The 22422-nt window shown below is 66.1% G+C and overlaps 1 protein-coding gene across 4 annotated transcripts in view; it reads right to left on the minus strand.

The window, feature by feature from the left end:
- Positions 1-22422, minus strand: part of Elfn2 (extracellular leucine rich repeat and fibronectin type III domain containing 2) — a 44043-nt gene that overhangs the window by 3719 nt on the left and 17902 nt on the right. Inside the window, exon 1 of one of the 4 annotated variants that reach the window (XM_058574151.1) lies at positions 5896-7115. The exons of the other annotated variants lie outside the window; for them this stretch is intronic. The gene's annotated coding sequence lies outside the window, so the exon portion shown is untranslated. Of the gene's footprint in view, positions 1-5895; positions 7116-22422 lie in introns of those variants that run through there. 4 annotated transcript variants of the gene reach the window in all.

Below are 22422 nucleotides of genomic sequence, written 5' to 3' on the forward strand. Positions count from 1 at the left end.
GCTCTTGTTCCAAAAATAATTCCCTTGTCTCAGCTTCCGTGGGGGAGGGGAGCAGCCTGTGGCGGCCGTGGCGCCCCCCTGCACAGGGGGATCAGAGGCCGGGGGTCTCCACAGGGGAAGGCCCACCCTCCAGGCAGAGCCCAGCCAAAAGAAGGGGGCAGGAGCCAGGGAACTCAGAGACCTGCCCAGTGTCACCCCCACACTGCCCTCCAGATCACCCTGATCCCAAAGGGGGATCCCCAGGCCTCTGGAACAGCATGGCCACAGCCCCTTGGTGGCTGTGGGCCCAGAGGCTCAGAGAGGCAAGGACTTTCCCCAAGTAACACAGCGCAGCCAGGGTCAGGTCAAGGTCCCAGAGGCATTGAGCCCCGGCCAGCAGTCAGGGCCCCCACAGGCAGCCTTGCCGGCCAGTGAACCATGGCCTCTCTATCTCCACCTCCATAGAGCGGGCCTAGGTCTCCCCGGCTCTTGGACGGAAGGACAAGGTGACTCCTGCTACCCTCGCCCACCATAAAGGGCAGGGAAGGTGGCCCGGGGGCCACGGCCTTGGGGCGTCTGAGTCAACGCTCGCTCTCCACGTGGGGAAACTGAGGCCTGGGCCCAGGGAGGCCTGGCCAGGTCACCAGCAAGCTGGACACAGCCCTCAGCCAGGCCGGCTCCCTCTGCCCCAGACTGGAGGCAGCGTCCCCCGCTCCGCGCAGCAGGGCCCAGGATGTAAAGACAAGGCCACGGACACCCAGGTTTGGACAGAGCCAGAGCCACCTCCGCCTCCTCCCCCGGGAAGCGCCAGGAGGAGCTTAGAAAAAACACTTGGCCATCAAAGCCAGGCCAGCTCACGGCCTGGGCCCAGGGCCGGCAGGAGAGGGGACGGCCACAGGGCCCAGAGGGGGCTGAGCAGGGTCCTAGCTGGTGCTGTGTCAGAGGCTAGGAGGAACAGGACATCTGAGGCCACCTCACACCCCCTATCCCCTGCAGGGCCAGCCCGCGGTGTCACCAGGCCTCCAGGCAGGCAGGGGGTGCCGGGCGGTGGACAGCTTTCCTGTCCTTGGCCAGGCCCCACCAAGGTCTCAGGGCTGGTGAGACCTGCTCCTGCACAGTGCGGCTCCCAAGGGACCCCAGACCCGTGCTGTCCCCTCTGGGTCTCCGTCCCCTCCCGCAGGCAGATGGCTGTACTAGGAGCCAGTCCCCAAGCCCGCTGCCTCAGGGCCCAGCAGCCGCCTGTCAGAGAGCCCTCCACACACTCCCTCCTCTCGCCTGGGGACGCCTGGGGACCGCATTGGTATGCAGGTGCACACGCAGGTGCGCGGCTGCTCCGGCACTGGCGCAGGGCGTGCTGACGCGCACAGACGCAGGATGGGCAGGGGCGCAGGAGCACACGCGTGTGCACCAGGCCTGCGTGCGGTGGTCAGCCCAGGAGAGCGTGGGTGGGGTTGGAGGTGTGCACGGACCCCGGGAACCGTGCAGACACCTGCCCTCATGCCAGCCAGCAAAGCACGTGTGCGCCCGCATGCCCGTGTGCGCCGCCCGCTCCAGCCAGAGCCCCTCCACCCCCGTCCACACGGCTCCAAGGGCACTGCCCGGCCAGGTCCAGGCAGGGAGGGCTGAGGGGAGGCCGCGGGTCCTGCCCTGGCCTCCCCCGGCGCCCAGCCAGACTCTGAGCTCTGCCCCTGAGCCCTCAAGGTGACCCTGTCCCCTGCTCTTCCTGGTCTCCAGGATGGCCCGGGCCAGGCCCAGCCCCCACCCTCCCCGTGACTCAGAGCTGGAGAGGCCCCATCGCCCCGTGCGTCCGCCAGCCTGTCCCCCCTGGGCTGCCTGCCCACCGCCCGTGAGGCCTGAGACAGCCAGAGAGGGGGACAAGAGGCCAAAAAGGCACTGATGCGGCCCCTGGTCCCCCGCCAGCTGTGCCCCCTCGAGGTGCGGAGTACAGCGGGGGAGGGGTGCTGGTCATCCAGGGCCAAGGTCCCCAGGGCCTACAGGCAAGGTCAGGCCCTCCCACCCCTCCATGAAGCAGCCCTCTGACACACGCACTGCGGGGGGGGGGGGGGCTGAAGCTGAACACATCTGGGGCTGGGGGGCAGCGGGGAGGGGCGAGGTGGGGAAGGAGCGGAGCAAAACAAGACAGCCAGCAGGCAGACAGCAAGAGGGACCGGAAGGTGTGCGTATGAGCCAGAGGAAGGGAGTCGGGGAGACAGGTGACAAGCACGAGTGAAGGAGGAGACCCAGGCACCTGCGCCTACCTCCTGGGGCCAGGGAGACGGACGACTAGGCCTGGCTGAGTCCTTAAAACGCAGCCAGTGGCCGGTAGGAGGGAGAAGGGAGGTGACAGGAAGCAGCTGCCAGGGTGCCCAGGGCCATCAAGGTGCCACACCCTGGGGCAGCAGCCTGGGTGGGGGATGTGGCCACAGGCAGCTCAGGCAGATGGCACTGCCAGACCAGGGCAGGACAGCTGTGAGCCATGCCCCCAGCAGCTACGGCACGCGATGGCCTCCCCGGGGCACACCATGGCCTCCCCGGGCACCTGCAGACGGGAAGGGGAGCCAGAGAGACCAGCAAGGGCGGCTGCCCGAGGGGCAGGGCAGAGCAGGGACAGTCGGGGCCACGTGGGCACAGGACTGCCCTCCCGGCTCAGGCTGGTCTTCAGGTGACCCAGGTGGGGTGTCCCTGCCCGGCAGGTGCCACAGGTTCCGGGCCCCTCTGGGGATCCGGAGCCCTGAGCCTCGGAGCCAGACCTGGAGCCCCTGTGGCCTGTCCAGCTGCTCTCGGAGGTCAGCAGGGGCCCCTCTGAGCCCATCCCCCTTCAGAGTGACAAGGCAGGTGCCGCCCACACACTCCAGGGAATGGGGACACCACAGACAGCCCACCAGTGGGCCCCCTGGACTCCTGCTCCCGTGGGACCCTGGGGACCTGTTGGGGGAGGTGCCGTCCACGGCCTGGACTCCCAGGAGCAGGACCCTGGGGCCTGGGAAGCCTCATCCTCCCTGGGCCTGGCCCAGGCTCCCTGAGGTGCCACTGTCACCGCCCGTGTCGATGTGCTACCTAGGGCAGGGGGACAGGGACAGCTGGGACCCGGCCAGAACCCTGGATGGCCACCTCGACTCTCTCTGCCGGGCCCGAGTTGGGCTGCCCAGGGCCACAGGCTGGGACCCCCTTGGGCAGGGACTCGGGCAGGGACCCTGGGTCTCCCCACTGACCCCCTACAGGGCTCCTGGGGAGGCTCCCGGGCCTCAGCCCTTATCAGGAAGGAGGACGCTGCACCTTCACTACTCAACTGCTCTGTGCTGAGTTACCACCTGGATTTCAGGTGCAGTGAGCTCCAGCTGCAGGGGACAAGAAAAGCAGGGATGGTCAGGCCAAAGGCGCTGGGACTGAATGCTGAGCTGCCTGACGCGGCCACACCAACTGGCCTCTCTGGGCTTCGTCTCCAGTCACAGGGTGCCTTTCCCAGGGGCTTGTTTGTGATGGGCCTCGAGGCTGCGTCAACCCTGCTTGGCTGGGGCTGTGAGTCTCGTTTTACAGACGACAAAACAGTTTCTGTCCTTCCCCAGCTTCCTCCCGAAGGCTGGGCTCACAGCTCACATGCTCTGGTCATCTGGTGAGTTTCCTGCCCGGTGTACATAGGCACCTCCCTTCCGCTCAGAGGAAAGTGTGCACAAGCCTCAAGGGGCTAATTCCTGCACCAACCACAAGTACTCATTCCAGGTGGGGTGCACTCAACCCTAGGCCCGCTCCCACCTCAGGACCTTTGCACACACTGTCCTCGCTCCTGGAATGTCCTTCCCCCAACAACCCCACAGCCCTCACCTCACTGGGGCCTCTGCTCAAATGCTCCCACCCCACCCCTACTTTCTCTCACACCGAATCTGAGAGGACTCACTCATCTCTCAGTTCTGGCTTTCGTCCCTCCACAGCCATCAGCACCACCTGACGTCATTCAGGTCTTCATCGTTGCCACCTGCCTTACTCCATGCCCAGAGCAGAAGCAAAGCAGAACTTTATCCCGCTCACTGCTGTAACTTCGTGCCAACAACAGGGTCCACCATCTAGCAGGTGCTGGGTACACGGTGTGTGGAATGAGCGCTCAGGGCCAGGGTGAGGGGGGAGCCGAACCCTGACTCCACGGTCAGGATGTGGAATGTCCAGGGAGGAGCCTGCCACTGATGGGTGCCTCTGGTGAGTCAAGAAACGTGCTGGGTCTTTCTTTTGAGCCCTACCACCCCCCGTGGACGTCTCACTTTACAGACAAGGGAACTGAGGCTCAGAGGTACAGCGACCTGCCCGAGACCCCACAGCCAAGAACCCGGCAGCCTGGGCTCTGGAAACCACCGGACTGTGGGATCCCTGAAGGGACACTCCACCCCTTGCTCACGTCCAGGGACAAGGCTGTCAGCTCTGAGCCTACTGATCCCTCCTGACAGCCCTGATTGGTAGAAACTTCATCCATTACAAAGCCAGCCTGGCTCCCGTGCTCAGGGGTCCTAGCTGCTGTCCCGGGCCACCAGGAGCAAGGCCAGTACTCCTGTCCAGTACCCCCATCCTCAGTCTGTTCGCCCAAGCTGAACAGCCTGCGTCCTCCGCCTTCTCCCCCTGGGCCATGGTGCCAAGCCCCGCCGCCCTGGGGTCCAGCCGGGCCGGGCCAGGCTTTCCGCCCAGGTCCTCCCGGCAGGGTGTCCTGTCTGAGCCGCGATCTGCACGGGGAGCCTGGCCTCCCTCAGCCTGGCTCCCCTTCTGTGAATGCGGCGCAGTGCGCCAGCCGGTGTCCTTACCTTGTCCTAGATGCCAACCACACCCCGGCCCCTGCACACACAGCGCCAGGCAGCAGCGCCCTCAGAGCGTCCTTGGGCAGCGCTGGCCCCGCTGTGAGGTCTCACCCGAGGTGCTGGGTCGCGTCCACCCCCTTCTATCCCGTCCCATTAGCCTCAGCCGCTCGCCGGCTGCTGCGGGTCTCCAGGGAGCTGGGCTCTGCCCCGAGCCTCGGCACCCACCGGCTCTGGCTGCACCCACGTCACGGGGACCCGGACACCAGGCCCGGCTAGGAAGCCAGAAAGCGGCTGGCTCTGGCCTGGGGACATGCCACCTGCCAGCCACAGGCCACCCACCTCACACATTGCCCGGTGCTCAGGGCACACTGCCGGGCGCTGCCCGAGCCACCGTCTGCTCGGAGGGGCCTAGGGACGGCACCCACAGCGGCCAGGCCCAGCTGGAGAGGCCACAGTGTGCTGAGCCTGGGTCCCCACACCCGGAGCCACAGCAGAGTGGGGGCCTGGCGCTGGCTGGCGCACGGTGGGCCACCACGGGAAGGGCACCCTCCAGGGTCAGAGACGCAGCCGTGCCTGTCGCGGTGGCCCTGGGCACAACAGTGCCTCACCTCTCTGGGCCTCAGTTTCCTCATCCGCACAGAGGACAGCAGAAGTGTACGTGGATCCCTGGCTGGCCAGGGCCGCCCACAAGGCCTCTGTCCACTGCCCACTGGGTCCCCCAGACTCATCTGGCCCTTGTGTCCCCTCTGCCTGCTCCCAGGGCATCACGGCCGTCGAGAGCATGGAGTCTCATCCAGGCCCTGGTGGCCAGAGAAGGCTGCAGGGCTTGGGCTCAGCTGAGCACCGCCACAGCCTGTGGGGGGCCCATCCTGATCCGCACGCACCCCGTGCAGGGTCCCCGGCCACCACCGCCAGGCTCAGCCGTGGCTCATTGCCCTCACCAAGGAGGACAGGCGAGGTCACCCAGGTGCCACCCAGGTGCCACCCTGCAGCCTGTGGAGGGGCTGCCTCCCGCCCCTGGGCCCTGGCCTCTCCTCCCAGGACCCTGGCCCACTGCCTGCGCCTCCTGACCCCTGCCCTCTCCCCGATGGCCTTCTCCTCCCCCGCTGGCTGGTGGCCACCCCTGGGCACTACTCACCAGTCTCCACTGGGCCTGCTTTCACCAGTGCCCGCGCCACGGCTGCCTCTGCCTGCATGGCCTCCATTCATTCATTCAATAAACATTTATGGAGCACCTACTGTGTACCAGGCGCCGGCTAGGCCCACCCTCCCAGCTCTGCTCCACCGCCTGCTCCCCCTGCAGGGTCCCCAAGTGGGCGTCTCCCTGCCTCCCACACCCTCGGGCCTGGCCCAAGGCAGCAGCCGTGTGTCTAGGGGCCCCCTGGGGAGAAGTGGAGGCTCCGGGTGGCGGGGTGACCTCAGTGTGGCCAGCTAGGTGGCCCCGCCAGAGGCCGGGCGTGTGGGAGGTTGGGGGCGGGGCCTGGGTGCTTGTCCCTCAATCCCAGGGTCACAACTATTGTGTTCCTACTTTATAGATGAGGAAACGGGGGTCTCCGGCCGCTACGCAGGGGCCGTGGCACAGGCCCGCTCCCCCCGACGGTGACTGGGAGCTACTCTGAGCTAATTGGCACTACTGAAAACTTGGGAGGTTTGATCTTTAAAAGCCCCACTTCTGGAATCCACTGATGACCTTGGAGGACGTGGCTGTCCCCATCTCCATCTCTGCAGGACGGAGCAGGTAGGGCCATCCTCCTCTTTGGCCCTGGGTGCAGGGGTTTGTGAGGTCAGCAAGAGGGACCTCGGAGTGGACACACTCAGACTCTCCACCCATTGGAGGAGGCCTGGGACCTGAGGGCCTCCTTCCTGAGCCCCTGGCCTGCCTGGCTGTGACTCTGAGCTCCGTTGGACCTTGTCATCCTGGGGGGTCTCTATGATGAGCCAGATTCAAGTGCTCTAGGGTCGACCTCAAGGTCAGTTGAGTCCCGGCCTCTGTGGGACTTGGCGTTGCCCCGACCTGCCCTCGCCCCTCTTGGCTCTGAGCAGGCCCCCGGGAAGAATCCCAAGCCAGGGCCACCTACAGTGGCCAGGAGGTGGACCAGGCAGTTTCTCCTGGGCTGCGGTGTGAAGTTGGGTCCCTGCTGGACACGGCTCCCCAGGCTTCCTGTCAAGGCTGCAGGAACTCCAGGAGGCCCGAGGCCTGGCTCCTCCACAGAGCCTGTACCAAAGTGTCCCCGGGCACTGCTCACCTGACCTGCTGGCTACCACCTGGCCCCACCCTCTCGAGGCCATTGGTCAGGCCGAGAAACCCTGCCCAGGGCCAAAGCCCACCCGCTTTCTGTCTCCTCCTCCCAGGTGGTCACTGGGGCCAGCACAGGCGCTGCCCTGGAGGGTCCCATACACTCTCCTGGCCCTGAAACCAGCTTCTCTGGGGCGGGCGGGCGGGGGCGGCCAGCCCTGCTGAAGGGCACCCGGGCCAGCCTGGGGGTGGGGGCTGCAGCTGTGGCTCAGAGAACAAGGAGGCTCTGTCAGGGCCTCGTGCTGTGGGGGACAGGGCCCGGAAGCATAGGAGGGCCACGGTGACTGTGGTGACTGCTGGCTGGACAGAGCCCGAGGCCGGGATGATGACAGCTCCCACCTGCACCAACTCAGGTGGCCCCTCCAGCAGGACCTGTCCTCTCTCACCTTCTCCTGGAAGGGCAGGGGTTACGTCCAGCTCACCCAACTGAGACCATGGGCCTGGTTAGTTCCCTTTCTTTGAGTCTCAGTTTCCTGTCCTATAAAATGGGACCAGAGGGGCCCTAGCCAGAGGGAGGAGTGGCCGAGCAGGATCTGGCACGTAGTAGCTGCTCAGTTAGCTTGGCAAGCCTGCGGCCCAGGGCCAGGGGCAGCCCTGCGGGGCCTGCAGCAGGGCCACATTGCCCATATTCTTACAATGACAGCAAGAAAGGGGGGACCTGGCCCTGAGCATGGCACCCTCCGGTCCTGGGGGCAGGGCACCCCTCTCTGCCTCTGACCCTGCCCTTTCTCAGAGGCCAGGCCCACAGAGGCCTGCTGCCTTCAGCCTGTCCCCGGCCTCGGTTCTCTCTCCCACTGCCAAAGCACAATGGCTGTTATAATTAATGGATTATCTCAGCGCGACAGCTGTGGTCCTTTGAAAATTAGGTTGAATAACAAGATCCTGATGTACGGTGATTCCTTTTCATCTCTCCCTGCCTTCAGCCGCGTTATGCATGCGAACAGACACCGGCCCCTCCTGGCCTCTTCTCCTCGGCTGGACTGGGTTCTGCTGGACTAAGGCCTGGCACCTTCCCCGGGCAATGCTCCCTGGCGGGGCTGGGGACGCGCTCCCTGGCTTCCCCACCCTCTGGGCCCAAGCAGCAGCCTGGCTGAGGGGCTCCCGGCTGTGGCCTCCTCCAACCCGCACCCCCCACAACCTCCTGCCCTCCCAAGCTGAAATCCCCTGGCCCAGCTGCCCCTGGAGCTCCCCTCAAACAGGGTCCCAACGTCCCACCCCGGGCCTGCCTGCTCCTCTCCACGCTCGGTCCCAGCAAGGGACATGCCAGCACCCAGCTGCCACTCCTGGGAGTCTCTGTGCCCACCGTGCCCACTGCTCCTGTCCTGGTCCCTCTCCCCCCCGCCGGCACCCTCATGGGTCTCTGTGCCTCTGATCCTGAGGCCTCCACCCCCAACCTAGCAGAGAAAGAGCTTTCTAGAATGTCAGTCTGAGCGGGACACCCCCTGCTGGCCGGGGACAATTCCAAGGGCATCCAGAGCCAGCTCTCCTGGTGAGGGTCTCCCTGGGGGCACCCCAGCCCCCAGCCTTCCTCCATCTCCTCCAGAACCCTGACGGCTGCTCCCCTGGACGGAGTCCGCCCAGGCAGGGCCCTGCCTCTCCACAGCCCAGCACCAGGTCCCGTAGGTGCCCAATAAACATCTGCTAATGAGTGAATGGACAGGCCACCTGCCCTGTGAAGAAACCGAGGCTCAGGTGACCCCTGGCTCGTTCCCTTCACACGCAGGAGCAAGTGAGGCTTGGAACCCGGCTCTGGGGCTTCAGTGCCACTCGGTCCCTTCCATCCCTGGTGACAGCCGTGGACGTCAGCTTCCACACAGGGCTCGGGAGCGGGAACCTCCCTCCAGCCTCAGGTGGATGTCCAGGAGACAGGGTCCCAGCCTGGGCTGCTGTCCCTTGAGTTGAACTAGCACGTGACCCTCAGCCTCAGTCTGCTCATCTGTACAGTAGGAAGGAGCCACCTGACCGCCCTCGGAGGGCCACAGGGCACACACTCGGGTCCTGCTGAGGACTCTGGGGACCTCTCTACCTTGACCTCCAAACCCGGCTGTGCTTCCCTTGAGCCCCCCGACCCCAAGCTTGGGGTGGGCAGGAGGGAGAGGCCCCTACATCAGAGATCCCCCACAAGAGGTCATGGAGAAGCGTGGGTGGCCCCCTTCCTGAGCCTTGGTGGATGGGGCCCATTAATGCCCACCTTACGGGGCCTCAGTGAGGACGCAGGGCCCCCGCAGCCACTCGACTGCCAGGCTCTGCGGAGCGAGACCCCGAAGTGCTCCCAGGAGAGGAGAAGGGTGTGGCCGAGCAGGACCACCTGCTCCTGAGTGTCCCTCTGAAGCCCACCAGGCTGCCACTGCCCCAGGAGGGAGCTCGCACCCAGCACGTGGCCTCCACCCCTCGCCCTCTCTAAGCTCACTCTGTGGGTCCCCCATCCCCCTGTGAAGTCCCAGGGGTGCCCAGCTGCACGTCCTCCAGGCCTGGAGGTCATCTCTCCCTGTCCCCGTCCCCCAGGGCCCAGACCTAGCTTCTCCTGGGAGCAGCCTCCGGGGGTCCCTTCTGCAGCCACAGCGCTGGCTCCCTGCTCTGCCCGCCCCCTGGGCCTGGCCCGTGGAGTCCTGGGAGGTCCTAGAAGTCATCTCGCCCACCTCTCCTCCCTGTACTTCCCGAGGGGGGACGCGGAGCCCAGGAGGAGCAGAGGTCCCCAGGGAGGCCCTGGGCCCCGTCCCTGCGGCTCCAGCCTCCTGCACTCCTCCGTGCTGAGCTGAGCTGGGGAGCCCTGCCTGTCTCTGCACGCCCCCTCCAAACTCCCTGAGGACGGGACCCCCTCTCTGCACCCCCCCAGTGCCTAGCCTAGGGCCTGGCGCATAGTAGGCACTCAGTAAATGTCTGTTGAATTGAATTGCGCTCAGGGTGGCCAGTCGTCTCTGCTCTGGAAGAGAAGCACACAGTTAGTGGAACTGTCCCCAAGGCGACCAAGGGGCAGGGGCCACACTGAGGGAGTGAGGAGCCCCACCTACCCCAAGGACCCCGCAGGCCCTGGGGAGGGGGCCTGGGAAGAGAGCGCATTCAGACTTGGAGGAGCCGGATTCTGCCCCAAGGCAGCGGGGCCCTGGTGACACATGCCGTCCCTAAGGCCTCTCTGGCCTCAGCTGTCAAATGCAGACAGCATCCCAGTCCCCCAGGCTCTAGGACCACTTGTGACGAGGACCACAGAGAGGTGAGTGTGCACAGTGACTCCCGGCTCACAGCACTGAGGACGGGGTGGGGGTCCGCCCGCTCTACAGATGAGGAAACTGAGGCTTGCAGAGACCACGCAGCCCCCGCCCCGACCCCTTGCCAGGTGCCCGGTCTCCCTGCAGAGCTGGCGGGAAGCAAGGCGCGGTGCCACAGCAAACTGCAGAGACGCTGCGCCCACCAGAGGGTGACCACGCCCAGCCCAGGTTGGCCAAGAGCCCAGCGTGAGCCCCGCAGCCGGGAAGGGGCAGCTGAGAAGCCAGGTCCACCCCTCCCGTGGGACTGAGCTCTGGTTCCGCAGCCCCCCCGGCGGGTTCAAAGCCGTCCTCAGATCTGAGGCTGCCAAGGCGGGAGCAGGCCCTGTGCTAATCTAGATCAGTGGGGACTATAAATACTCAGGCGGGCGGGCGCCCGGGCGGCCTGGGCAGCGTGAGGCGGGGGCTCAGCCCCGGCCCTGCCACGGCCCCCCCTCGGGCCCTCTGTGCTCTGACCGCGACGGCTGAGATGGTTCGCCAGACAACGCAGCGCTCCGGGCCCCGCAGATGGCCACGTGGGAGGCCATCAGGGCCCAGGCCAGGGACCTGGCGAGGACAAGAGAAGAGGGATCTCCCTGGCTCTCCCGGGGCCAGCGAGGGTGGGACCTGGCCACGGCCTGCTCACTGGCCAGAGCCGTGGGCCGGAAGGCACCAGCTCACCCGCTTCTTCACCCCCTGGAGCCGAGAGCTGGAGGCCAGCAGGCCGGCCTCGGAGAGGGCTCTGGGCCACAGGACGTGAGCCAGCGCTGCAGGCCTGCCCCACTGGGCCGGCCCCCACCCAGCTTGAGGACCAGTGGCTGATCTCACATCTGTATGTGCTGGAGCACGGCTTCATGGAGGGCAGGACCGGCGGGCAGTGCGAGCCACCCGGAGACCAGGCCCCACCAGAGCGCGGAGCTGAAGGGAGGAGCGCAGAGCCCCGGAGGGAGGGCCGTCAGACGTGGCCAGCAAGGAGCCCTGACCGGGCAGGCCCCGCACAGCTCCCACAGGCCGCCACACCTGGGGAGGACGAGGGTCACAGCTAGAGCGGCCCGACCCCCACGGCTCCCCCGTCCAGGGCGGGGAGATGACCCCATTCTCAGCATCGCCACAGGGACAACGTGGGCGCGCCTGGGCACAGGGGAGGGCCAGCGCCGTGGCCTCCACCCCAGGGCAGGGTGCAGACCTGGCTCTGGGGACCTGGTGGCCTGGGCGTGTTCGGCCCTCTCGGAGCCCAGTGTCCCCAGGACCCATCCCCTTCGCCTCAGGCAACTGCTGCTCGGAGCCAAGGGCCTGGGAGAGACCGCGTCCACTGGGGAGCGCCGTCCACGGTCAAGGACGTTCGTTTCTTCCCCTGAGCTTCCCTGGCCCTCGATCCTGACCCCACCCTCTTTTCTAAAGGGGCCGTCGCGGCCCACCCTGCGTGAAGGGCTCGGCCCCCTGCGTCCTCAGGGTCCGGGGAGCTGGCTGTGGTTTGCAGACCCGACCTGCGGATGAGGAGAGGGACGCACAGGTGAAGTGACCGGCCCCACACCACCCCCAGGCAACGAGCGCTCTCGGCCGCGGCTCAGGAGCCCAGCGTCTGGACCCTCTGCTCCTGGCCAGGCCCCTGCTCCTCCCACTCATCCGACTCCCATCGGAATGCAGTATCCATATTCCATCCCGGCAGCTCGCCCCCCCAGGGCCTCGGGGGCCATTAATCATTCAGACACACCTGCGGATTCATTAACTTCCGAATTAATCCAGGGCCCTCATTACCACGGGCCTGCTGCCTACATTAAAGACGCTCCTTATTAAACTCCCCTGATAAACGACCACATTCCTGCTTCACAGAGGGGGCAGCGCCGGACCCCAGAGCTGGCAGGTCTAATTGCTCCTGTGCCAGCTGCTGTGTGACCTTGAGTTGAGACTTCACCCTCTCTGGGCCTCCTGCATGGTTACCTGGTGAAAATCAGGCAAAGCACAGTCTCCAGACACGGCCTGGTCGAGGTGACCCTGCCCCATCTCTGTCCCCTCTGTCTCTGTGCATCTTTCTTGCACTCACATGACCCTGTCCCCATTTCCCAGGAGAATTCGCCTGTTGTTTCTGGGGTTCCTCCTCCTCCTCCCCAGCGGCCTCCACTTGACCTGGAGGCCTGGGCTGTGGGCTCCGTGCCACCTTGTCACCTGACACCAGTGTCTCTGGGCTACACTGGCTTGGCAGGTGGACACATGCAAATCAGAGAGGCCAAGGGACCCACAGCCGCCAGGGCAGACTCTAGTGGCCACCCAGTCACAGCGAGGCCAACCCAGCCTCGGGCTGTGTCCTGTGCCGGCCACCTCTGAACAACCTGCCCTGTACGGGGGGGACTGGGGTGGGCAAGGGGGCTGCAGCTGGCTGGCACCTGGGTCCTCAGCACCTCCCCCCATGGGCACCTCCAGGGCAGCCATACCGGGCTGTCCACTGACCTTGCTGCGTCCACACCTCCTCCCCGTCCCTCCAGCCGCCCGCCCCTGCCCTACGGTGCTGCAGCTGCACAGAACGGCTGTCCCCTCAGCCGGCAGACACCTGATCAGTCTCCATTAAGCCTGGCAACAAGAGAGCCCCAGAATGAAGCACAAAGACACCGCCACCACCTGGGGCCGACCCGCCTCCTGCCCCTGCTCATGGACATCAGCAGGCCCTGCCACCCCCTCCTGGCCTGGGACTGGGTCCTGCTCCAGCCCACAGGCTGTGCAACTGTGGGTCCTTTACCAAACCTCTCTGTGCTTCAGCCCAGGCATCTTCACACCTGACACCGCCTTCGCCTTGTCCACCCTGACACCCATCCAGGCCATACACCTGCGTGTCCCCTGCTGCCCTTATGTCTAAGCCACCAGCGGCTCCTCTCTGGACCACAGCAGCTGCCTCTCAGGGTCTCCTGGGGTCCCACGTCCCTCTACTGAGCTCCCAGAGCGCCTCTCAAACTGCCCCTCCAGGCCCCCAGCCAGGGCCTCCCTCTGGCACCCAGTGGAGGTGCCCACGGTCCCCTGGAGGGTCTGGCCCGCCCCCCTGCAGGCCCGCCCCCTGCTCTCCCTCAGGCTCCCTGACTCCCCGGGGTCTGGCCCCTGGACACACCAGGGAGCTGCGCTCTGCAGGCTGTAAATGACACCCGGTCCTCATCCGGGTCCATCCCTGCCAGCCAACCACGGGGCTGGACAGCAGGGTCAGGGGGCCACTGCTCAGGCACAGAAAGAGAACGTGGCCTCGCCAGGACACGGCTGGGACATGGAAGGGGCTGGGCGTCAAACCCGTCCGTGCTCAGTTCTGGCAGCCAGGAGAGAGGCCTGGAGAGCTGGGGGGGGGGCGCGGGCCAGAGCCCAGCGAGGGCCTGGGGGTTCACAGACCCTGCCGCGGCCCTGTGAGCGGGCGACTTCCCGGCCCCCGGGAGAGGGCAGAGACAGGCCAGAGCCCCCGGGAGGGGGCAGAGACAGGCCCAGAGCCATCAGCTACTCTCCCGAGGACGCACAGTAAGAGGTGGCAGGAGCTGAGACGCAGGGTCCCTCCAGCTGGCTCAGGCCCTCTGACTGGCAGTGGGGACCCGAGCAAAGCCCTTCCCTATCTGCCCGGAGGCCGGAAACACAGCCCAGGGTCCCTTCGCAATGGCACATTAGCCTCGTGTGGCCACTGCCCACAGGCCCTGGGCTTGGCTCTGGGGACGGCAAAGTCTCCGGCCTGCGGGGCGTCACCAAGGGGCGGGAGACCCAGCAGGAGGGCGGCGAGCTCAGGGGACAAGCAGGATGAGGGTCCCATCTGCGGTCAGCAACATCCCCACGGAGCCCATAAGGGACCAGCAGAGAGGCCAGAGGGCGGCCGGCCCCCTGGACACCTGAGGCTGGTGGGTTTTAGAAGGTTCAGCAACTTGCTGCCACCCAAGGGGGCGGGGGACCCCCAAAGGAACTGCACCCCGACACCAGAAGGTTCATGTTTAACACACACCTACGAAACTAGCCACCGCCCCTGGCCCAGGCTCAGGCACACGGCAGAGGGGACAGGAGGAGACAGGAGCTCGTGGGCCGCGGGACTGGGCACGCGGGAGCCTGTCACCAACGCACTGGGAGCTCGGCTCCGTAGGGAAATGTCCTGTGAACTGTTTTGTAGAAGAAAGCATCCGACCGTTTCCCATGACAGTCCCCATTTTCAGACTGTGTGGGCTTAGGGTGAGGTGACACTCCTGCTTGCTGGGAGCCCCCCCACGTGAGCACAGGGGCGGGGACCGTGGCGGCCTCCCTCTGTGGCCCCGCCCTAGACACCAGCGGAAGAAGGTGCTCAGTAGATGCCCCCCACCCTCCTCCCCAAGCCCGGCACCCGGCTGCTGGCCTGCCAGGACCCCAGGCCCTCGCCCAGGCGCCCCGATCCCCTGAGGCCTCCAGAGCTGGCAGCTCCCTCAAGCAACAGGAGAGGAAACCGGGACCAGGGACCGCAGGACCTTGACCGAGCCGATGGCCACGCCCTGGCTCCTCCCGGAAAACCTCTTCCTGTCCGGCTCTCCAGGTGGGCTCCCGCTCGGCCTGGCCACCCCGGCCTCCGGCCTTCGCCTGCCAGAAGCCCCCACAGGTCCACCTTGGATGCTCCAGGCTCAGACAGGCCACTCCCGCCCAGGTGTCCCCACTCGGTCAAGGTCACCACCTTAACCTGGTGGCTCGGGCCTGGACCCCAGCCTCCCCTTCAACTCCTGCCCTCCCACCTGGAGGTGAGGGGAGGACCGGCCTCCCCATCCTGCCACTTCCATCTCTGCCTCTCAAGACTGGCCACTGCCTTGCTCCCCTGGTCGCCCACGGAGGCTCCATCTTGGCCAGTCCCGCTGCACGGAAGCCAGCAGGAGCCCCCAGAAGGCCGCTCGGGGGCTGCTTCCCCCTCAACATCTGTCCAGGGTCCCCACTGGCAGGTGACGCCTCCTGAACCTCGGGTGCGACTCACTGCTCCAGAGCAGCCCCTGCTCCAGTTCCCAGGGGAGGGCCAGGACAGCACCATGTGACATGTCCCCAGTGCCAGCGGGAAGCCTGGCACAGAAGGCACCCAGGGAGAGGGACGTGGAAAGGCAGGAGGACCAGGCAGCCCCCGGGCGCTGACTCTGGCTGGCCTGCCCACTGCCCACCTCCCCACGCGCTGAGTGAGCTCACTGTCACCCCTGATGACAGCCAGGCCTCGGGTCCTGACGGTGTCATTATGACCCTTAGGAAGTCAACCAGCCCACGGCTCCCACGCCAGCCCTGCCCTTGGCCCACGCAGGGACAGGGGAAGGGAGAGAGTGGCCGCAGCTCCTGCCAGGGCCCTGCCTGGACCAGGGGCCAACACAGCAGCCTCCTGGAGTCTCGGGCCTCTTGTGCCTCCTGGGGCCGCTGACAGAGGAGGGCCTGGGGTGTGGGGTCCAGCGCCTTCTAAGTGGGAGGGAAGGTGCACCTGGGGTGGCACCCACAGCCATTCTGGGAGGACACAGGCTCTGAGGCCCCGGCACAACCTGAATTTGCCCTGTCCCTGTCACAGCTGTGTGGCCTCAGGCACCTCACAGTGTCTCTGAGCCATCCTCCCTGATGGTCCCTAGGGACGCAGTCCGTTAAACGAGAAGGCAGTGACACAGCGGATGACCACCTGGGCCGGGCCCCCCAGGACATTCCTCTAGCCCCAAGCCCCTCGAGAGGCAGGCCCCTGGCACCTCCCCACTTATGACCACACAGCCCAAGTGGGGCGAGGGTACGGCCCCGGGGTTACGAACCCAGCACTTCACTGGCTCGCGACACTCGTTCCCTTCCGGCTGTGACCTTCCCTTTGGCCCCCCAGGGTCACCCAGGCCAGCCGGGAGCTTCGCAGGACCCCCTCCCCCAGACACCTGCCACACCCTGCACCCCGGACAGCAAAGCCTCAGTCAAATGCCACCTCTCTCAGGAAGCCCCCCTGTGCCCCACTGTCTGGGGGGACAGCTGTGGAGCAGCCTAGTGGGTCACCGCCCCTGAGTGCCCAGCCTCAGCCCACCCTCTGCACAGCCTCTGGAGGAAACGGCCGGAAGCAGAAGCCAGCTCTGGAGCCCGGGCGCCCCCCTTTGCTGCTGGTCCTCACCGTGGAAGCCACTGGCCATCTGACCTGGCCCTGTGACTGCAAACCCAGCTCCAGCACCACTGGGGTCAGGACGACCCCCTGGGGGAGCTGCGCCCCAGAGGCTTGCACACACACACACCCACGCACACGCACACACACACGTGTACACACGCATGCACACACACCTACGCACGCACACACCCATGCACATGCACACACGTGTACACACGCATGCACACACACCCACGCGGGCCCCGGCCTGGCGCTGGAGCCCTGGCTCTTCCTTGCTCAGGAGCCCCCTCTGCCCTGCCCCACCCCTCCCTCCCTCCCTCCCCTAGCTCTGGGCCCCTCCCCACCTCCCCAGCTCCTCCCCCTCTGTCCACCCTGAACCCCCCACACCCCTGGCCACAGGGGCTGGACTTGCTCCCTGCTGCTGGAAGGTGCTGAGCCACCTCCTCCAGGAAGCCCTCCAGCCCCAGCCTGCCTCCCTGCGGCCAAGGGATTCCTGGTGGCGGGAACCGGGCTCCTTCACTGGGGAGCCCCAGCACCTGGCGACCCTTGCCCTCGCCACGCCCGGGAGCTGCCTGCCCTCCACACCTTCCCTGAGCTCCTGGGGCCCAGGCATGAGCTCACTGGCCCACAGTGGCCCTGCCACCTGCCCACTTCTGCCCCCTCCCCCAGCCCGAGTGGCACACCTGGGGAAGGAGAGAGGCAGGTGTGCAGGGCCTCTGCACTCTCCACAGCCTCGAGAAACGGGCACCACTGCCCAGGGCCAGGCCACCAACCGTGGGGCTGTCACCACCCTTCTGCCCGCTAAGGCCCAGTCCTCAGCCCAGCCCACCTGGCAGGGAGGGAGAGGAAGGGAAGGAGGGAGTCACCGTCCTCCCCAGGGAATGGCCTCAACCTACCCCCAGAGAGCCTCCCCCAGGGAGAGGCTGACGCTCTGCAGGTCTCCCCCGCCCCCCGCCCTCTGGCCCCTCCTGGCCTCTCCCCACCCCCCTTCCCCCAGGTCATCTGGCTTCACCTGTGCCCAGAGGAGGCCCCCACAGTCACCCCTATGACAGCCTGGGGACAGCAGCAGAGCCAGCTGCCTCCTCCAGCCCTGGAGGCAGGAGACCCTAGGCCACCTGGACAGGCCAGGACTGGGGAAGTGCAGGGGGACAAGCAGGGCCTCCTGACCAGGCCCGAGTCGAGAGCCAGAGCCCTGAGGAGGCAGAGAGGCCCTGTCGCCCGAGCTGTCACCCACAGGACGGAGGGAGCCTGGGGTCTGCGGGTGCCCAGGCCCCCCAGAGCGCCCCTTCTCCCCTCCTGCTACGCTGGTGAGGTCCCCAGCAGCCTCCCAGCCCCTGGAGGGACAGACACCAGCGGGGGCTGGGTCCGCCTGCCCACGCCTCCACCTGGCCATCGGGGTGTGGCCTCAAGTCGCAGCGCACTGGAAGGGCTTCCAGTTCCACCTGCTGGACACCAGCTCGGGCCCAGCGTCCAGCCACTCAGGCGTGTAACAGCCTGCTCCTGCCGAGCCCTAGGGGGTGTGCGGGGACCACAAGGGCCAGGCTGGCCTGGTGATGCCCAGCGGAAGTGCCCAGGCAGACGCGCAGGAGACCCATACTTGGGGAGCGGTGGGGCCTCGGGCAGCGTGACCAGGCAGGTGGGGCCCCCTGTGAGGAGGGATCCTCTATTCTCAGGCCAAAGTGTCCCCAAAGAGCTGAATCACTAGCAAAGGGACTGTGGCTGCCCCAGTGTCCCCAGAGGAGGGTGCGTCTGACGGGAGGCAAAGGGAGGTTGGAGCCATCGGCGCCCCCATCTTGAAGACGAGGGACCTGAGAGCCAGAGAGCCGAGGCCCCGACCCCACAGCCCCGGGCGGCAAAGCCGGGGTCCCAGGCCTCAGGTGCTCTCCAGGGAGGCCGGGGCAGTTTCTAGAACAGCAGCCTCTGATCTAAGGGTCAAGTCTCTGCTGATGGGCACCCGTGGGAGAGAGGAGGCCTCAGGGGTCAGCGGCGAGCCTGAGGGACCCGGGCCCCGCTGGGTCCGAAGATCACCTAAAACCAGCCCAAACGAGGCCTCGATGGGTGGAGACCCCTGCCTGGGAGGCCCCGGGAGGTCCCCCAGTGACCCAGCTGCCCGTCTTCCCTCTAATGCAAACGAGGGGCACACAGTCCTGCTTACTTATGGTCACAAACGTCAAGGGCTCATAAAATGTAAGTCCCTCTGCCCCGGCACCACAACACCTTTCATTTGCTTAATTTCCTTTCTCCTCCCTCCCCCAGCCTCCCCGGGGCTGAGAGTCCTGAAGAGCTGCAGATGGGTCTCCCCTGCAGGGGGTGGTCCCTTCCCTCTCCCCCACCTGCCCGGGGAGGCTGAAGGGAAGAGCCCCCGGCTAAGGAGCCAGAGGCCCAGGGGTAAGGCCTGCTCTTTCCCGACAGCTGTGTGACCCTGGGTTCCAGTCTTAACCTCTCTGTGGTTTAAATGCCTCCTCTACAGAGTAGGAAGAGCAACTGCACACTGCCCGCCTCGGGGTTGGTGTGAGGATCAAGCGAGATAATCCGAGTAAAGTGCTTAGTTGTCTCCTGGCGCAGAACAAGCCCTCAATGATGTTAGCCCTTGTCATTATGTAAAGGAGAGTTAAATGCCTCCCCCCAGCTAATCCATTTGTGGAGTGGGCCTTCTGGGGCAAGCTGGCAGCTCCACACAGCCGTGGTGCCGTCCTGTTGGACAGCGCGGTACAGATGCAAGTCCCAGCTTCGAAGCCACCAGACAGATCCGACGGCGGGAGTTTGCCACAGGCCCCACCAGGCCCTATTGCCCTCCTCCGATCAGATGTGCACTCCTACGTGACCCGGCCCTGTGGGCATCCAGTTGCCCCCGTGGTTTAGACCTCTCAGAGGTTTCCCAGATGGCAAGCTCGACAGATGCCTCAGTAGGCCCAGGTGACATGAGGGACCGAGGCTCACAAAGAGGAAGCAGAGGGTAGCTGAGAAGCCAGGGCCTGCCCGGGCCTCTCCTGCCAACCCAGGGCACTCCTGTGTGCTCAGTCCAGCATCGGGGGCTCCAAAAGATAGAGGACAGGTGTTAGAGGTGTCCCTGACCCCTGAGGACCCCCACATCCTATCGCTCAGAAAGGACCCTGGACAGAAACTGTCCACAAGTGTCCCCTCTGCTGGACCAAGGCATGAAGAGCTGGGGCCCCAACTGTCCCAGGGACACCTTCCACGGTCCCCATCTCTCAGTAGAGAAAAGAGGTGCAGGCAGGAGAGGGGATCCCCAAGGTTACAGGGAGGGAGAGCCGAGCCCTGGCCTCTGAAGACCTGGCTGTGGCCAGCAGCGCCCAGCGAGGCCCAGGAAACAGCGCCCACGCCCGCCATAGAGGTCGGCCTGCTGGGCCAGCCGCCGCCCCAAGCCCCGAGCCCATCTGGCCGAGCTCCTGGGGGTGATGGCCGAGCTCTCCCTGGAGAGGGGAGGTGACAGGGCTGGGGCCACACTCAGCCCTGTGGCCGTCCCCAGAGCCCCTCGCAGGACACCCCCCCAGCCTGCATCCAGCAAAGGCACAAGCAGCAGCTGGCGGTCACCAGGGGCCTTTTCCCAGCTCCCCATGGACCGCAGGGCGGTCACGGACAAGGAAGCGGAGTCAAGAGAACCAAATGCCAGGCCAGGGCCCCGGGGGAGAATCGGCGCTGCCGGGTGGACTAATGGACAGGCCAGAGGACAAGGGTGGGGGACGCTCCCTGGTGACGCGGTGCAGACGAGGCTCAGAGGGGTGGCCCAGCAGGTGAAGGCCAAGGTCAGGAGGAGTAGGGCAGTGGCACGCGGGCAGCAGAGCCGCCATCACTGTGCAGATGGCAGAGCCCTCGGAGCCCACGGATGCCACTGTGTCCCCAACACCTCCATTTGGGGCCACCGCTCCCCTGCCCACGGCCCGAGGCAGGTCTTCCCCGCCTCCCATTCAGTCCACTGACCGGAGGTGGCGCCCAGGGCTTCAGGGACTTGCCCAAGGATCTACCAAGCCAAGGGTGGCCACGCAGGGACTCTAGCCCCACCAGGGCCTCCCTGAGTCTGGAAGAGTCCCCGAGGTTCCCCGGCTGCTGCGGGGGAGAGGGCGGGCCAGGGCCTCAGGACGTGGTGGAGGAGGTAGGAGAGGGGCTGGGAGGGTGGGGTGGGCCCAGGAGAAGACGATCCTGGATCCCGGTCCAGGTCCCGGTTGCCTTGGCAACAGGACTAATTAATTCCAAGTCGGCTCCATCTGTGCCTCGGCTGGATGCGTGGTCTGGGCTCGCGGGTGTTTGTTTTGAAGCAAAGGGGAAACAGGCGAGGGGACCTGGAGCCTGTGGTCCCGAGGGTCGACCAGGGCTGTGACATGTTCATACGCAGCGTCCCCGTCCCACAGAGGAGCAGGCTCAGCCCCACAGACCGTCCCAGCCACCTCCCCTGCAGGAGGCGGCTCAGATCCCAGCCCAAACACGGCCTCCCAGACGGCAGACGGCAGCGCCTGCCACGTGGGCACACACGTGGGCACACACGTGGGCACACACATGCACACCCCGGCGGGCACAGGCAAGAACGAGAGAGACCTGGGGCCAGCTCAGCTCACGAGTCTCAGGTTTCACGTCTGCAAAATGGGCACAAGCCCTGCCCTGGATGACCCTTGGGAGAAGAAGGGGGTCCCGAGCGCAGGGCTGGGGCCGTCTACCCCAGGCCGCAGTGGCAAGCAATCATGGTCCCCAGAAGGTGGCACTTTTGAGGAACTGGAACAGGGCCAGGAGGAATGGATCACGGCTTGGGAGAGGGGAGGGAGCCCAGGCAAGAGCCCGAGGCGCCCAGTCCTGGCAGGGCTCAGAAGCCAGAGGAGGGATTCTGGATTTGGGCCCAAGGACAGTGGGGAGCAGTGACACTGAGGAGCTGCCACCAGCCGAAGGGTGCAGAAGGAACCAGGGGCGGGGTCGGCACTGCTGCCACTGTGCTGGCCCGTGATGGTGACTGGACACAGGCAAGGGCAGGAGGGGGTAGCCACAGGAGGAGAGAGCAGAGCTTGGTGACCTAGGGGATGGGCTGTCGGGGACCCCAAGGACTGCCTGGGAGGCTGCATGCAGCTGGCACCCACCTGAGCAGACAGGTGCAGGAGGAGGGAGCCCAGGGCGGGACAGAGGGACGCCCCGAAGGACAGGCCAGCCAGCAGGTGACACAACCAATGCCTGCCAGAGGCAGGGCCAGCGGAGGATGGTGACAGGGTCCTGCACATGGCTGGCAAGAGCCAGGGAAGCAGAGGCACTGCCCAAGCAGGAGGACGAGGCTGGAGGGTCACCCTACAGGGACAGAGCACTGACGGAGGACACGGTGCTCAGGACCCGCAACACGACGGCACAGAAGTGAGACCCTACGTGGCTCTGGGAGGAAGCACCCAGGACCCCGCCAGCCCAGGCACAGCAGCTGTGAGCAGCTGTGGGCAGCTGTGGGCGCAGGCTTCCCAGGGGTCAGGGTGCTGACCTCTGCTGAAGCCCTACTGTGTGCCAGAGCACGGTCTGCCCCAGAGAGCGACAGTGAAGGGATCAGGCCCTGCCACACTCTCACCAGCCACCAGGCCAGGGCCAGGCCACCCTGCTGAACCCCAGCTCCTTGAGACGTCCAGTGCAGAGACTGAAGGCATCGACCCTGCGCTCGTGGGGTCATTGTGACCGTGAAATAAGGACACATGCAAAGCACGTGTCACCCGCCTGGCACACAGCAAGCACACGGCCACACATCACTGCCGTCACCACGACTGTCATCGCGACGGCCGGAGAAGGTGCACGACGGATCCCCTCAGAGCAAACGAGAAGCCAGAGGTCTCGCCCGCCCTGGTGCCCAGACCTGCGCCAACCACCCCCTGACCGCGGGATGCCCCTCAGCCCAGGGCAGGGCTGCACGAGATGCTGGGCCTGCACCCGCCTGGCCTCTCTGACCTCTGTGACCTTGGACGGCCCAGCTCACCCTCTAGGCCCCCGCGTCCCCCCTGAGAAAATGAGGCTTCCAAACCTGCCTGATGGTCCCCAAGACCCAACAAGGCTGTGTGAGAAAGGTGCCCGGTGGCTACACATAGC

Source organism: Marmota monax, unplaced genomic scaffold (assembly GCF_021218885.2).
Source record: "Marmota monax isolate L192 unplaced genomic scaffold, Marmota_monax_Labrador192_F-V1.1 WCK01_AAM20220418_F8-fsc00051, whole genome shotgun sequence".
Classification (NCBI taxonomy): Eukaryota; Metazoa; Chordata; class Mammalia; order Rodentia; family Sciuridae; genus Marmota; species Marmota monax.